General features: G+C 43.9%; 1 protein-coding gene across 4 annotated transcripts in view; it reads left to right on the forward strand.

The window, feature by feature from the left end:
- The first annotated feature begins 10,927 nt into the window (after positions 1–10,927).
- DNAJC13 (DnaJ heat shock protein family (Hsp40) member C13) overlaps positions 10,928–13,025 on the forward strand; it is a 65,455-nt gene continuing 63,357 nt past the window's right edge. For 3 of the 4 annotated variants that reach the window (XR_013225493.1, XM_077303938.1, XM_077303939.1), the window contains exon 1: positions 10,928–10,945. The gene's annotated coding sequence lies outside the window, so the exon portion shown is untranslated. Of the gene's footprint in view, positions 10,946–11,012; positions 11,272–13,025 lie in introns of those variants that run through there. The other variant, XM_077303940.1, reaches the window with a different exon arrangement.

Here is a 13,025-nt window from a genome sequence, read left to right on the forward strand (position 1 = left end):
TTGCAGTGATGTCTCTTACCTTGATTCTGTTATAGAACTGTCAAGCCTTGTACTAAAAAACTGTTCTGCTCCGGAAGTTCAAGACTTCTTTAGTCTTAGCTACAAAATATTAATATATATCTACTGCTTAAGAAGGTTCATGAACAGTATACTATATTGGGAGTTTCTAATTTTTACAGGGCTTAAAGAGATGAAGAGATATTTAGGCAGTAGTGCTCATAGGACTGGCATTTTGGGTGGACATTTGGGGATTTGTGTTCCACCTGTAATAAGTGTTTGTCTTGCTTCTGTATCACCTGTATTGAGGCTTTTCTTCCCTTCTTTTATGACTCCTGAATTAAGTTACACTATGATAAATGTTGGAAATACATATGTGGAGATGATGATATGAGACAAACCTGTTCAACATTTAATCTATTTATCATATTTCATATTACCATCCACAAGGGACCCTGATAAGGCTAGTAGATCAGTATAGACTCTGGATAGAAACAAAGCTGTTTAGGAATCCTCAAAAGGTTAGGTCCACCGTACTTCTAACGGTTCATCCCTACATATGTATGTTCCTTGGACTAGTGCTCTAAGAAAGCAACACTGACTTGCTGCTATAATCTCCTCCTTTCTTCTTTCCATCCTGCTTCAGGAGGTACATTTTGGTGCTTTATCTCCAGCCAGAGTTGGGCTTGTGGTACAAATGCATCAGCCAAATAGACAGCACAGGGCTGATGCCATGCTTGTCCTTCCCTCCCTTCAACTTGTGTCCTAACAGCGACCACTCATATCTAACTACCTTTCTTGCTCACCAGCTACTGCAGATGGCTAGATATCTCTCCCGTTTGGCTCATCATTACCTTATCATTATAGAATTCAAAATGCAGAAGTGCTTTTGTGTGAGACATGCAAACCCTGACTTTGATTCTTTGGAAGACTGATGTTTTGTCACAACTGCATTTTCCACCCATCAAGGGAATGTCAGCTTTCAGCAGACACACACATGGCTTTTTAGTCAGCGGCCAGTTCACTTTGAGCTAGGCCCAAAAAAAACAGATGTAGGCAGAATGGGTTAAGAAGTAATAAAACAATTATAAATTTAATCCTGGATAGTCCAAATCATTTGTTACAAAAGTCTCTTAGGCACACACCACAGTTATCGTGGCTGAAAAGAAAATGTAATTCCATTAATAAATTCCCACTAGCTGCTTGGCTTCAATGGGAAAAACGGTTCCCAATAACAAAATACCCTGTTATCAAGGTCTGTGATAGTATTTTTCATCTCTTTGTGGGAATAAATCTAAATATATTTCAGTGACTTAAACTAAAGTTTGGTTCTGTAAGGGAGATAGCTAAGGATCCCAGGATTCCTCGGAGAGGGCAGAAGACACACAACAGTTATAGTGGGGCTATAGCGGGCTTAAATAGATAAATAGTTTACCCATTTTAGCCCACTATACCTGCCATGGATCTTCTGCCCTCCTCTAGGAATCCTGGGATTTGTAGTTATCTCCCTGACAGGACCAAACAATTGTCATATAGGTATGGTGATCTTAAAAAGCCTGTGGAAAGTGTATTGCCAACACAGACTGAGGACAGTTGTCTTTACCAGAGTGCATCAAAGTGGAATCAAGAAGAAAATGTCATCTCGTGTGAAACTGAGCCATTTCTGGATTCTCTGGCCAAGCCACATGTCATGCTGGAGTTTTATGACTGTATGTACCAAAGTGTACTTCAGCCTTAAAAGACACAGGCAGAGGAATATGGGGTGAAGAGTCACTCCTTACATCCTGTGCTATTTTCTCAGTTGAAAACAGCCTCGCTGAGAGCACCTATAGGAGCCTCAATCAACTGTGGTGGCCTCTTTCAGTGGTGGAAATATTATGTGAAGGACGAATTAATTTCCTGGCATCATGGCCTAGATCCTATTGGAACCCCTCCCCCACAAGGAACTGTGGTTCTCATATATTTCCCATCAGCAAACTGCACCAATGTTCCTGAGCTACACTTCTTTTTTTGTACAAGCGTCTTTTGATGCGTGTCTGGACTTTAAACATAATACTAAAGCGATAATTGTTACAGTCTTATCTCATGAACTGTTGACATGTGCATCCTGGAGCACTAGCCTTTCCTTCAAATCTGCGAAGTGAGCTGAAAGGAAGGCACTTCTGCATACAGAGTTGGCAACTGTGTTTGCAAGGTGAGAGTTTAAGATAACCAGACAGGCAGTATTCACTTGAGCACCGAACATGTGATTATATCATTTAGCCAAATGGGAAACAATCTGCTTTTCTGTAGCAAGTGAATCACCCTTAATAATTATTCAAGGATCTGGTTAATTACCTTTGCCTTTGTTAAAATTTGTAATAGTGTTTCTGAAAACTATAAATGAATCAGCTACCCTTTAAGTACAACAGAGACATTGGAACAATAAAATCACCTTTAAGACCAACAAAGATTTATTCAAGGCATGAGCTTTCGAGTGCAAGCACTCTTCCTCAGTCTATGAACTTCCATCATGACAATGGGAATATAAAGCAAAAATTAATTCTGTTAAATTAATAAACTGTTAGTAAATACATCCAAATACAGCCATATGATACATTGGAAGTCATGGTTAATCTAAGGAGTGGCCAACTCTAAGACTGACTGATCTTAATTTTTTTTCAAAGGAAAGCAATTAAGCAGGTCAATATATTCCTGATGTGGGCTAACCTAGAAATGTGTAGAATGCTGCCTTTCAAAAGCATCCATCTCATATCCAGCCTGCAATTTAGATTGTATTCATTGCCCTGGCACTAGGAGGAAACACCTTGTCACTCAGTGTAGTGATTTTTGGACCCTGGGCAAAAGTCCAGGATGAGTCCCTCAAATTGCTACCACCCCACTACTTGCTCCCCTCGACAGAGTTAAGCAAGGTGCGGGTGAAAAGAACCCACTGGAAACCAGCCACCCAAATCCCAGGATCGGTAGGACTCTTCTTCTTCCCCCCCCCCTTTAAGGGTTGGGGGCATGGGTCATTGGGCTCCCCCAAGTGCAGATCCAAGTGCTGTCTGTTCACTGGCTAAGATCAGGATCCTGACTGGTATCACAAGAGGACACTGTTGGACTGCATCTTTTGTGCCACTTATTATGTGCGGTTATTGTTGCAATAAGCACTTCTGCAAAAGCAACAAGTGGAATCAGGCCAACAACAGCAACCATTTACTTTTTAACCCATGATAAGCCCAAAAGACCCCTGCAGTTCAGGCAGCAAGCAGGAGTCCTGCAGCAAGAGTAAAAGCAAATTGTTCTGAAATAATCATTCTGAAATAATAATTATATAAATCCAAAGTATGACTGAATGAACAGCAGACAACTGCCTTTTTGGTATAATTTCTTACACACGTACAGTTACTACAGAGATGTTAGGAAATGATTTGTTTGTTCCTTATTCAAAAAGCAGGAAATGGAGCGGAGATGCAGAATAAAGCTACTAGAGAATCTTTGTGTTAGATGGAATATCAACCAGCAAGGGGAATTTGGGTCAGAGATTTTGCATTCCCCATCCAGTCATCATGTAAGTGTATCCCACAATATGTGACAGAGAGCTTGTGAGATGCAGTGGTTAGCATACCAGACATGGAGAAGGGGCGGGACAATTCAGCACTTGTTGACATATGTATTGTTTTACTGTTTTATTGTATTTAAAACCAAATTCTTCAGATGCTGTAAACCAGTGGTCCCCAACCTGCGGGCTGCGGCCCGGTGCTGGGCCACGAAGGCCATGGCGCCGGGCCGCAGCTCCCTCTCCCCGCCCCCCCCCCCGCAGTAAAAAACTTCCCAGGCCGCAAGCTTGCGGGAAGTTTCTTACTGCGGGAGGGCGGGGAGAGGGAATCAGGGCCGGGCCGCGCCCGTGCATTGCGCATGCACATGGCGCATTCACACATGCGCAATGCACGGGCACAGCCCGATGCCCTGCTGATCCCCAGCCTCAGAAGGGTTGGGGACCACTGCTGTAAACCACCTCCAGTCGGTTCACAGAGAGGGGTGGTCTGTGCATTTAATAAATATAAATGAATGAATGCATGAATGAATGCATGAATGAAACAGGGATTATTCTGAATGATGAATTCCTGCCACAGGAAGTGTGGCAGCTACAAGCGTAGACAGCTTCAAGAGTGGGTTTGATGAGCATATCGAGCATAAGACCATAAGTGACTATTAGTCACATGATATAGATGGAACACTATGTTTGAGGCAGTGATGTGCTGCATTCTTGGCTCTTGGGAGCCCTGGTGAGAGGGCTACTGGAGTTCTGGCCCCACTGGTGGACTTCCTGACAACACCGGGATTTTGGACTCTATGTGACATAGTGTTGGACTGGATGGGCCATTAGCCTGATCCAACATGGCTTCTCTTATATTCTTGGGTATAACTCCTGTGACTGCTTTAAAAGCCAATGTTTGATCTTTAAAAGTATGCATCACTGCAATAAAGTAGGGAAATGTTGCCTTTTTCTTGCTAAAAACTGACTGCTTCTAGGCATGTATTCATTCAGTTTTCTTAGAACATTCACTTCCTCATGTCTCACAGTGTGTAAGGAATGCTCATGAAATAAGGGAACAACTTCAGCAAACTATCGCTTATCCTCCTGAGACAGCTAGAAAAAGGAGAATAAATTATGCAACCTTAAAAAATATTGCAAAGCTGTTTAATTTCCAATAGACAACGATAAAACTCAATTTTTCTTGTTTGAGAAAGTACAGTCATCTTCAGAGGTGGTACTCCGCCATTTGTGACTAGAAAGGGCCTTCTCAGTCATCACACCAAAAATTATGGTTTTCCCTTCCCTCAGAGTTTTTTCTATCATTGTCAGTGAGTGAAGACTGCTTTTGTTTTGTCTGGTATTCCCTCATGATCTTTCTGCACTGGGAACTTTACTGCCATGGCTCCCATGTGGGAGCACAAATCCGGGATGGACGAGGTACACCCAACAAAATACTCCCCTATGCGGGAACAGGAAGAGGTGGGGCAACCTGCTCCAGCTCAAACTCCAGCCTGCAGCTTGGCACAGAGCCTCCCGTGCAGAAATGTTCTCACTGATCCTTCCTCTTTTTCATATGCTTTGATCTAATCATTTTCAAATATTTATATGTATTTTCAATCTTTTCTAAGATTTTTATTGCTTGCTGCCTTGGGGACTGTATGTTGTGTGGAAAGACAGCTTTAACATGTTTTGTTTTTAGTGGTGGTTTTGATCAGACTATCTACCACCTTGATTGCAGCCTTCCTACATTCCAAGCTGAAGGCAGAAACATTTACTATCCCACAATATCTTGTATATTCACAACCATGGGTCAGTTTATACCTTCTGCCTGCCATGTGGAACCTTGCCTTTGGCACTTCATGTAACAGACTGAAGGCATTTGAAGGTTCAAATATGTCTTCACACACACAAATCTTCCCTCTACACCCAGAAAACTAACCTGAGAGGCAGAACTCTTACATTCCTTCCTTTTATGTTTCTAGGATGATTGGTTAAGAAAGATTTCAACTCTGTGACTGACTCCGCATTGCATGCTGATGTGATACAGCCTAAGAAATCTGGACTTTGCATCTGATGATAGTATAAACCAGGGGGGTGTATACTTGCTTTCTCTCTTCTTACCTAGTACAGAACACAGCTGTGATCCTCTACTCAGGCTGAGAAATCAATGCTTCATCTTCGTCCCAGCCTAAACACTTCAAAATTGAAGGTCAATAGAGCAACCTACAGGCTTTTTTAATTAGAAGCGAACTACTCATATTGTATTCAGAATAGAAAAATGGGAAGATGGGCTATAATACAGGCAAGGGAAATTAGGGTTACCAGCTTCTCTCTTCAACTACCACTGCTTTTGGACTTCTAAAGCAGAGATGGGGTGTGCTGAACCAAGGACGGATCCCCGACCTCAAGGCCAGGGCTGTGATTTGCATTGCTGTTTGTATGTTGTCTGGGAAGGGCTGTGTGGCAGGAAAATAGCACTGGGACAAAAGAGTGGAAAATCTTCCTGCCTCGATCTGAAGGGGGGGAGGGGGGTCATGGCAATACAAAAGAAAATAGCTGGTGCCATCTGGCATCCCTCCTGTAGTTTCAATTCTTCGTTAGTCTCAGGCAAGCCTATAAATTATTGTTCCTATAAAATGTGGCCAGAACCACGATAACAAGGGATTTGTTTTTAACTAGGCATAGTTCTGACAAACACAATTTTTTAATTATGCCGAATTTTTACTAGTTTGCAGAGTGCAATAACTTCTGAAGAAATCCTGCACTATGTTGTCTACAGTGTTTCAAAAGAGCTATAAAGCAAAAGTATTTTGATGACTAATGAATTTCAAAGTACCAGGACTTCTTTCACTTTCAAAAGGAAAAGGTTTATGCTATCTGACACAAAGTCTCAAAATAGACTCTGAGAACAAAACTCACCTATTTCTAAGAGATTGGGGAGTGTGATTTGAGGACTGTGGCCTATAATGAACAATGGTTCCTGTTGATTGCCAAGGCTCTTTTTAAAAAAAATATTTACAACCTGTAGTGGCAAATCATTCATCAACATGCTGCTAATGCAGTCTTTGGGCAGCTTATGGCAAATTACTCATCATAACAACCGAGAATGTTTATGAATAAGAAATAAAGAAACAGCATGAGCACTGAAATTCTCGGAAATATCTCCAAAGATTTATCCAGAGAGCAATTCCTGTCCTGCTGGCTGCATCGCACACGTGCTTGAAACAGGGCCAAAAAAGAATAGAGGTACTACAGTTATGTAAGGAAAGCAAACAAACAAAACACCCCAGGAGAGCCCATCATTTTAGCAGTCTTCAGTCCAGGTGGGTTGTGGAGCCCCACCTGCTGGGTTCAAAAGCCACTATTTTTGAGACTTAGGGGAAGGACTGAATGCTGCTGTTGGCACGTAGACAGCAATGGCGTCACACCTCCTGCCTCTTTTTACGTGTGAACTGAGAACGATGACAGGATCATTCAGTGGTGGAGACGTTTCCTTTTAATCACAGCCAGGACTCCTCCTCTTCCTGTCACATTACTGGGGTGTATCTCCATCCACATCCCTCTGGTGGAATCTATCATCATTTGCTAAGATAGTCCTAGCAACCCTAGCTCTAGCTGCCTAAAGTGAAAAATTTAAGACCATTACATTAGCTGCGGGCTGTGGGCTGCAGACCACATGTGGTCCATTGACTAATTGGAGGTGGGCTGCGAAGGATGCCTTCTTCCCCCCCCCCCCTCACAGCCCCTTACAACACACTTCGGGTGTCATTGTCTCCCATCACTCCCAGATGGGACTATATCGTTGCAGAGAAACAAGCTCAGGATTCCCATTGATTTGTCATTGTCATGAGTTAAAATTTCCATGAAAATAAATGTTCCTTATGTTCATTGTTGTGGCATGTCTGTATCTTATTTTGAAGGGATGTTTAAACATTAACATAGCGATCAGAGAGCGTTAGGGCAGTGGTTGAGAGTAGAGGAGTAAACTACCCCCCCCACCGGGCCTCAGTGAAATTGTCAAGCGTTGAGTGGTCCCCGGTGATAAAAAGGTTGGGGACCACTGCATTACATTATTTGGTTTGTGCGGGGTTTCGTATTTCCCCCCACACCTCCTATTTGGAATACCAGTTATATACTCCATGAATGTTGCAGCATCTGTGTTAATCGGGGGGGGGGGATGCTCAGTTATGTAGGGTCTGCTGAGTCAGCACACATGTGACACCCCAAATTCCCCAGACTAATGCTGAAAAAGCTCATCATTTCCTTATCATGAACTATTTAATTCCAGATTATATTGCTTGAATGAGCTTAGCTTGGCTGAGAACAATACCAGACAAAACAGATTTTTTTTTAAATGCACCTACACGAACACAGGTGCAAAATCTGTTTGTAGTCGTTACAATTACTGCGTCAGGAGTACAATGCTTTCAAGAATGTTGCAATTTGCAAGGATGGCCTTTAGACTGCTTAAAATAATAATAATATATATTATATATTCCCTGTCTGATTGTATCTTTCTTTTCTACCACTAACAGCACCTCCTAAAGGAGAACAGATGGTGCAGTTAAGTAACTACAGCTTGGATTCTTCAAACTGTGCTGTTTTGCATTGCTACTGAATGTAGGTTTAATTTTGCTTGGTTAATGATAAACAGTATGTAGGAAACATACTAGTAGAACCAAGCCACAGGTGAAAAGATACAAGTTAATATGAATAACCAGGTCACCGGATAAGATACTTTGATTTATCCTGTTTGTGACACAGATTTATTTGCTTCCTTTATACCTCCACCTTTCTCCCTAACAGGAACCAGAAGCGGCTTACAAAGTTCTCCCTTTCCCCCCATTTTAACTTCACAACAATCCTGTGAAGATTAGGCTGAGGACATTTGAATGGCCCAAGGTCACCCAGGAGCTTTCCATGGCAGTGTTGGTTAAGACCTGTGTATCTCAGATCTGTACCACATTGGCTTTTTTGCCTGTGTCAGGTCTAAATTTTCTGGCAACCCCATCTCTCATACCAGGAGAGTGGAGGGCGCTCTGCACAATCACCTTTTCGTATGGAACTGTGGAAGTCTATATTTTCCAGCTAACCTGAAATCCAGATTTTCAGGGCTCATCCAATGAAAATAGAACTTGCTACCATATAGCCATGCAGAATAAAAGTAAACTAGAAAGACAAACTTTTTTTTCCTACCTGGGGAAGAAAAGTTAGACTTGCCTTTGAACACAGAGTACGAGTTAAACATCTCTTTCCCAAATCGTAAATTTTTACTCAAGATGAGGTATTTATCTATTTATTTGTTTATATAAGGAGATCCTGGAACTGTCTGGTTGACAGGCAAGAAACAGAGGTGATTTGCTATCACAACCCTGGAATTCCTTGGAGGTAACCCTTCCAATTGCTAGCCAGAGCCGACCCTGCTGAACTCCCAAGTTCAAGCTTGCATGGGCTATCCTGGTTGAGGGAAGGGTCATTCCACCACTCACCCCCTCTTAATTCTGTCACATTAAAGTGGTTCGACTCTGTATACCGTATAAGGAGGAATACTGAGATGATAGAATTTTGGCCTGCATCACTTCAGGCCATAGGTTTGTATGGGCATGTGAGAAGGCCGTTAGCAAAAGAAACCAAAGGTTCTGGTTTAACTTGGCCATGTTTGTTTTTAATATGATCGCTCTTAAAACTTGACATGGGGAGGGGGGAATTCTGCAGGATGCAGTTCAAGGTTTTGGATTTGAATTCCTGCTCCAAGCAAGGAGAATGCAAAATACACTGTAGCAACTGCAACAGGCATACACACTTCTGTGTCCCTGCTTTAAATTCCCAGTTCAGCGCAAAGGCAGAGAAAGATAGGTAAGACAGCACCATGTACTGGTTTTTATGAGCAATGAGAGCTCACAAGAAACACAATGTTCCTTTTTGGAAGGTAGCACAGCTGTTTGACCCCACTCATATTTTAAGGGGGGGGAATGAAAAATGCAAAACATACATCGTAAACTGATTTGAAGACTGAGATGTTGCTAGGAAAGCAGGTTGCACTTCCATACGTAATTCTGTATCAGACACAAAGTAGTATGCAGAGTAAAGGCCATGCTAAATTTTTATGGTAGGAAGCATTATATAAACCAATCCATACCTCATCACCCCAGCCCAGTGCTCCTGCATGTAGACATAATTCTACAAGCCTACAGTGAATGAGTAGACAGTACATTGAGGTGACAGAAATGTAGGGCCACCAACCTCCAGGAGGAGTCCTGCTGAACTGACAGCTGATTTTGTGATCACAGAAATCAGTTTCCCTTGGAGAGAAGGGCAGTTCAGGGGGGCAGAGTCCATTTTGGATATTTTATATTGTTACCTACCCTGAGCCCACTGGGAAGTGCAGGCTATAAAAATAAGTATTTTTATTATTGTTGTTATTATGTTTATCATTGCCTTACATCCTTGCTCATCTCCCATCCTTCCTCAAACTCTATTGGCCCCAACCTCAAGGAACTTCCCCAACCCTAATTGGCAATCCTACAAAAACTGAATAGCAGCTGAAGGAAAGGATACCTTTAATGCTTCCTGCAAGTTGGTCTTTAAAAAAAAAGAAAGCAACAACTGGCATCCCATGCCACGTGGACCTAGTTTTCTAGCAGATGCGCCTTCTCTAGGGGAGCACTGTGGTCTAAAATGATACAGGCCACTCACTTGGACCTCATTTTTCTTGGTGCTTCGGCAGAGGGCCAGCTAGAAGTGTCTCTTTAAATTTTGGTTGACGGCATATGGTTGAGGTCAACCAGAACCAACATCTTCCACTGGGCCCCAGCCTTTTCCCATAAAACCCAACACGTGAACCAACCAATCATGGCTTTCCTTTGTATGTTGCAATTAAAAATTTACTGCTCCCACTGTTTATTTTTTTTTATTGTTAGTTCTGGTTCCTGATTTTCTCCGTACTGTTCCTTGATGCTTTATACAAACCACCCTGAGCTTCAGGGGAGGGTGGCATATATAAATATAATATAGTTTTTTCCCAACTAGGAAAGCATCTGCTATTAATCACTAACCTTGCCATTCTTATTGCCCCAGTACTTTTGTGAAGGACAATTGAACCCAAAGGACTGGTTAGCCTTTCTAGCCAGGGATTATCATCATACTACGTATCTTGGGCGTTGTAACGCTGTTGACTAACGTTCTACTCATTTACTCTCTCCTTCCATCTGTGCTCTTACGAGCCCCGTTCCGTTGCATGCCCGCACGCCCAGCCCCACGCCTTGACTAAATCTCTGTTGGCCTCAAAGGTGCCTCAGGACCCAAATTTTGCTGCGCTTCTCCGCGTCACCCTCGGCTGCTCCTCCCCCCTCCCCGGGCGTGGGCGTCCCCTTCCCCGCCGCTGGCTCCGCGCATGCCCGGCTCCCCTTCGCAGGGGGACGCGAGGTGAGAAGAGGCTTGCTCCGGGCGAGTGCGAAAGGAGGGCGGGGCGACGAGCCGAGGCCGTCCCGTGACTGGCTGGAGGCGAGGCGGCGCGTGCGCGGGGAGGGCGGCTTCCCTGCCCGAGCGAAGATGGCGGCCTCCAGAGCCAGGCTCTGAGGGAGGCGAGAGAGTTCAGTTGGGGCGGCTGGAGCGCAGCCGCGCAGAGGGAGAAGGAGGCACCCCGCTGGGCCTCGGCGGGGGCAGGAGCCGCTCTGAGGCGGCTGGCTGGTGTGGCGCTCCTTTTGCAGGGCAAGGCTCGGGGAGACTGGGCAGCGCCGCTCCCCGGCCAGGTAAATAGGTGGGGCTGCCCGGGAGGGGCTGAGGAGGAGCCCTCCGGTGGGGGGGGGGCGGCAGAGGGAGGGGGAGGCCCTTTGCCCGTTGAGTCTCGGTCCACCCTCTCCGCCGAAGCCACTTCCCTCCAGAGGTTGCCCCTCCCTTCCCTCGGACAGCCGGAGGGTGCAGTTTTTAGTCTGCAAGAATCCCTGCTTTTATTTATTTTTGTATTTATTTTTTTCATCCTCGAAGGGATAGTGGGTTCTGACTTTCTCGTTCGCGATTTGGTTCCAAGTAGTGTTTGAAAACCGGCATGTTTCCTGACTTGCATCCAGAAATTGGTGTATTGAGCGTAACTTTGGGGGGCGCTTCTCTCGGTTGTCCCTGCCTTACCACGGGGGGGCTTTGATACCCACATGATACTTGTGCCGAAATACAGGCAGGAAGTACTACTCTCAGAGGGAGTAACTAAACTTTGGGGGCGGGGGGAATTGCCACTGAATGAAGTGATGGTCGCTGGCAGAGAACTTCTATTAATTTTGCTTCATTTATTTCAATCCTGCTTTTCTTTCCAAAGCAGCTTGTATTGTTCTCTATTTTATCCTTACAGCTACCCTGTGAGCTAGGTTAGGCTAAGAGTATGTCATTGAACAGAGGGCATCCAGTGAGCTTCCATGGTAGAGGGGATTCAAACCTGGGTGTTCCGGATCCTGAGCCAGCACTCTGCTATACCACATGGGTTTAAAGGGGTGTAGGATGAACTAATGGAGGATAGGCCTGTCAGTGCTATGACCTATGACAAGTAAATGAAGCCTCCATAGCAAGAGGCAGTTAGCTAGTGAATGCTCATAACTAGGAAGCAGCACTGGTGGAGGCCTTTGACTCTGTGTTTCCCCTTCAGGGCAGTTGGTGATTGTGAGACAGGGTGTGGAACTAGATGATCATGTGTTCTAATCCATCAAAGTATCTCTTATGCTTGGAACACTTTTTCCATGTTCTTTTTCTGTCTTGCTGTTATGCCTCATGCAGTATTGGAAAGAGGCTGTTAGTAATTTTCATGTAAAATTGTAAATGATTAACAGGCCCAAACTGGTGTAAGCCTCTTATTTTCAGATTCCCTGGATTTGCATTGAGGTGTGCTAGGATTGGCAAAATTGTGCTCTTCCACTTTCCCAGTGACAGATAAAAACTTCACACACAGTTTCCAGATGCTGTTATTGATAAATGTATGTTACGGAGTGTGTTTCCTTGTGGTACAAGCTGTGTTTGGGATATTGGACAAAGAAACTCACTGTCTTATGGGGAAATGATATTTGATATGATTTATCAGAAAGAAGAACATAAATTAGTTTGTGTTCTAGAAAGTAGCACTTATACTGGTGCGTGGCAAACTGGCTCCTACAAAGAGAGACTTCTTAATAGCTACTGTTCCTGTGTTGAGAGCCAGAGTGAGAAAAAGACCAATCAATATATAATAGATTTTTAAACAAGATCTTAATGGATGTGGCTGCCTTTGGCCTTCATTGTACAGTCTCCTCTGTGCAAACTGTAATTCTAGAATATCTGGTCTTGGTCTTACACTTAAGGTGAATGGCATATCTTCATGCAGGTGAGCCTGGGTAAATCCCCCCCCCCCACCGTTACTTAAAAATCAGCACCTACAAATGTTCTGAATGTTCAGTCCCTACACCTTCTGTCAGTCACTGGTATATTCTTATTTTTTTAACCCCCCCCCCATTAACCTTTATGGCGGGGTGGGGAAATGGGTGCA

Source organism: Paroedura picta, chromosome 11 (genome assembly GCF_049243985.1).
Source record: "Paroedura picta isolate Pp20150507F chromosome 11, Ppicta_v3.0, whole genome shotgun sequence".
NCBI classification, from domain to species: domain Eukaryota; kingdom Metazoa; phylum Chordata; class Lepidosauria; order Squamata; family Gekkonidae; genus Paroedura; species Paroedura picta.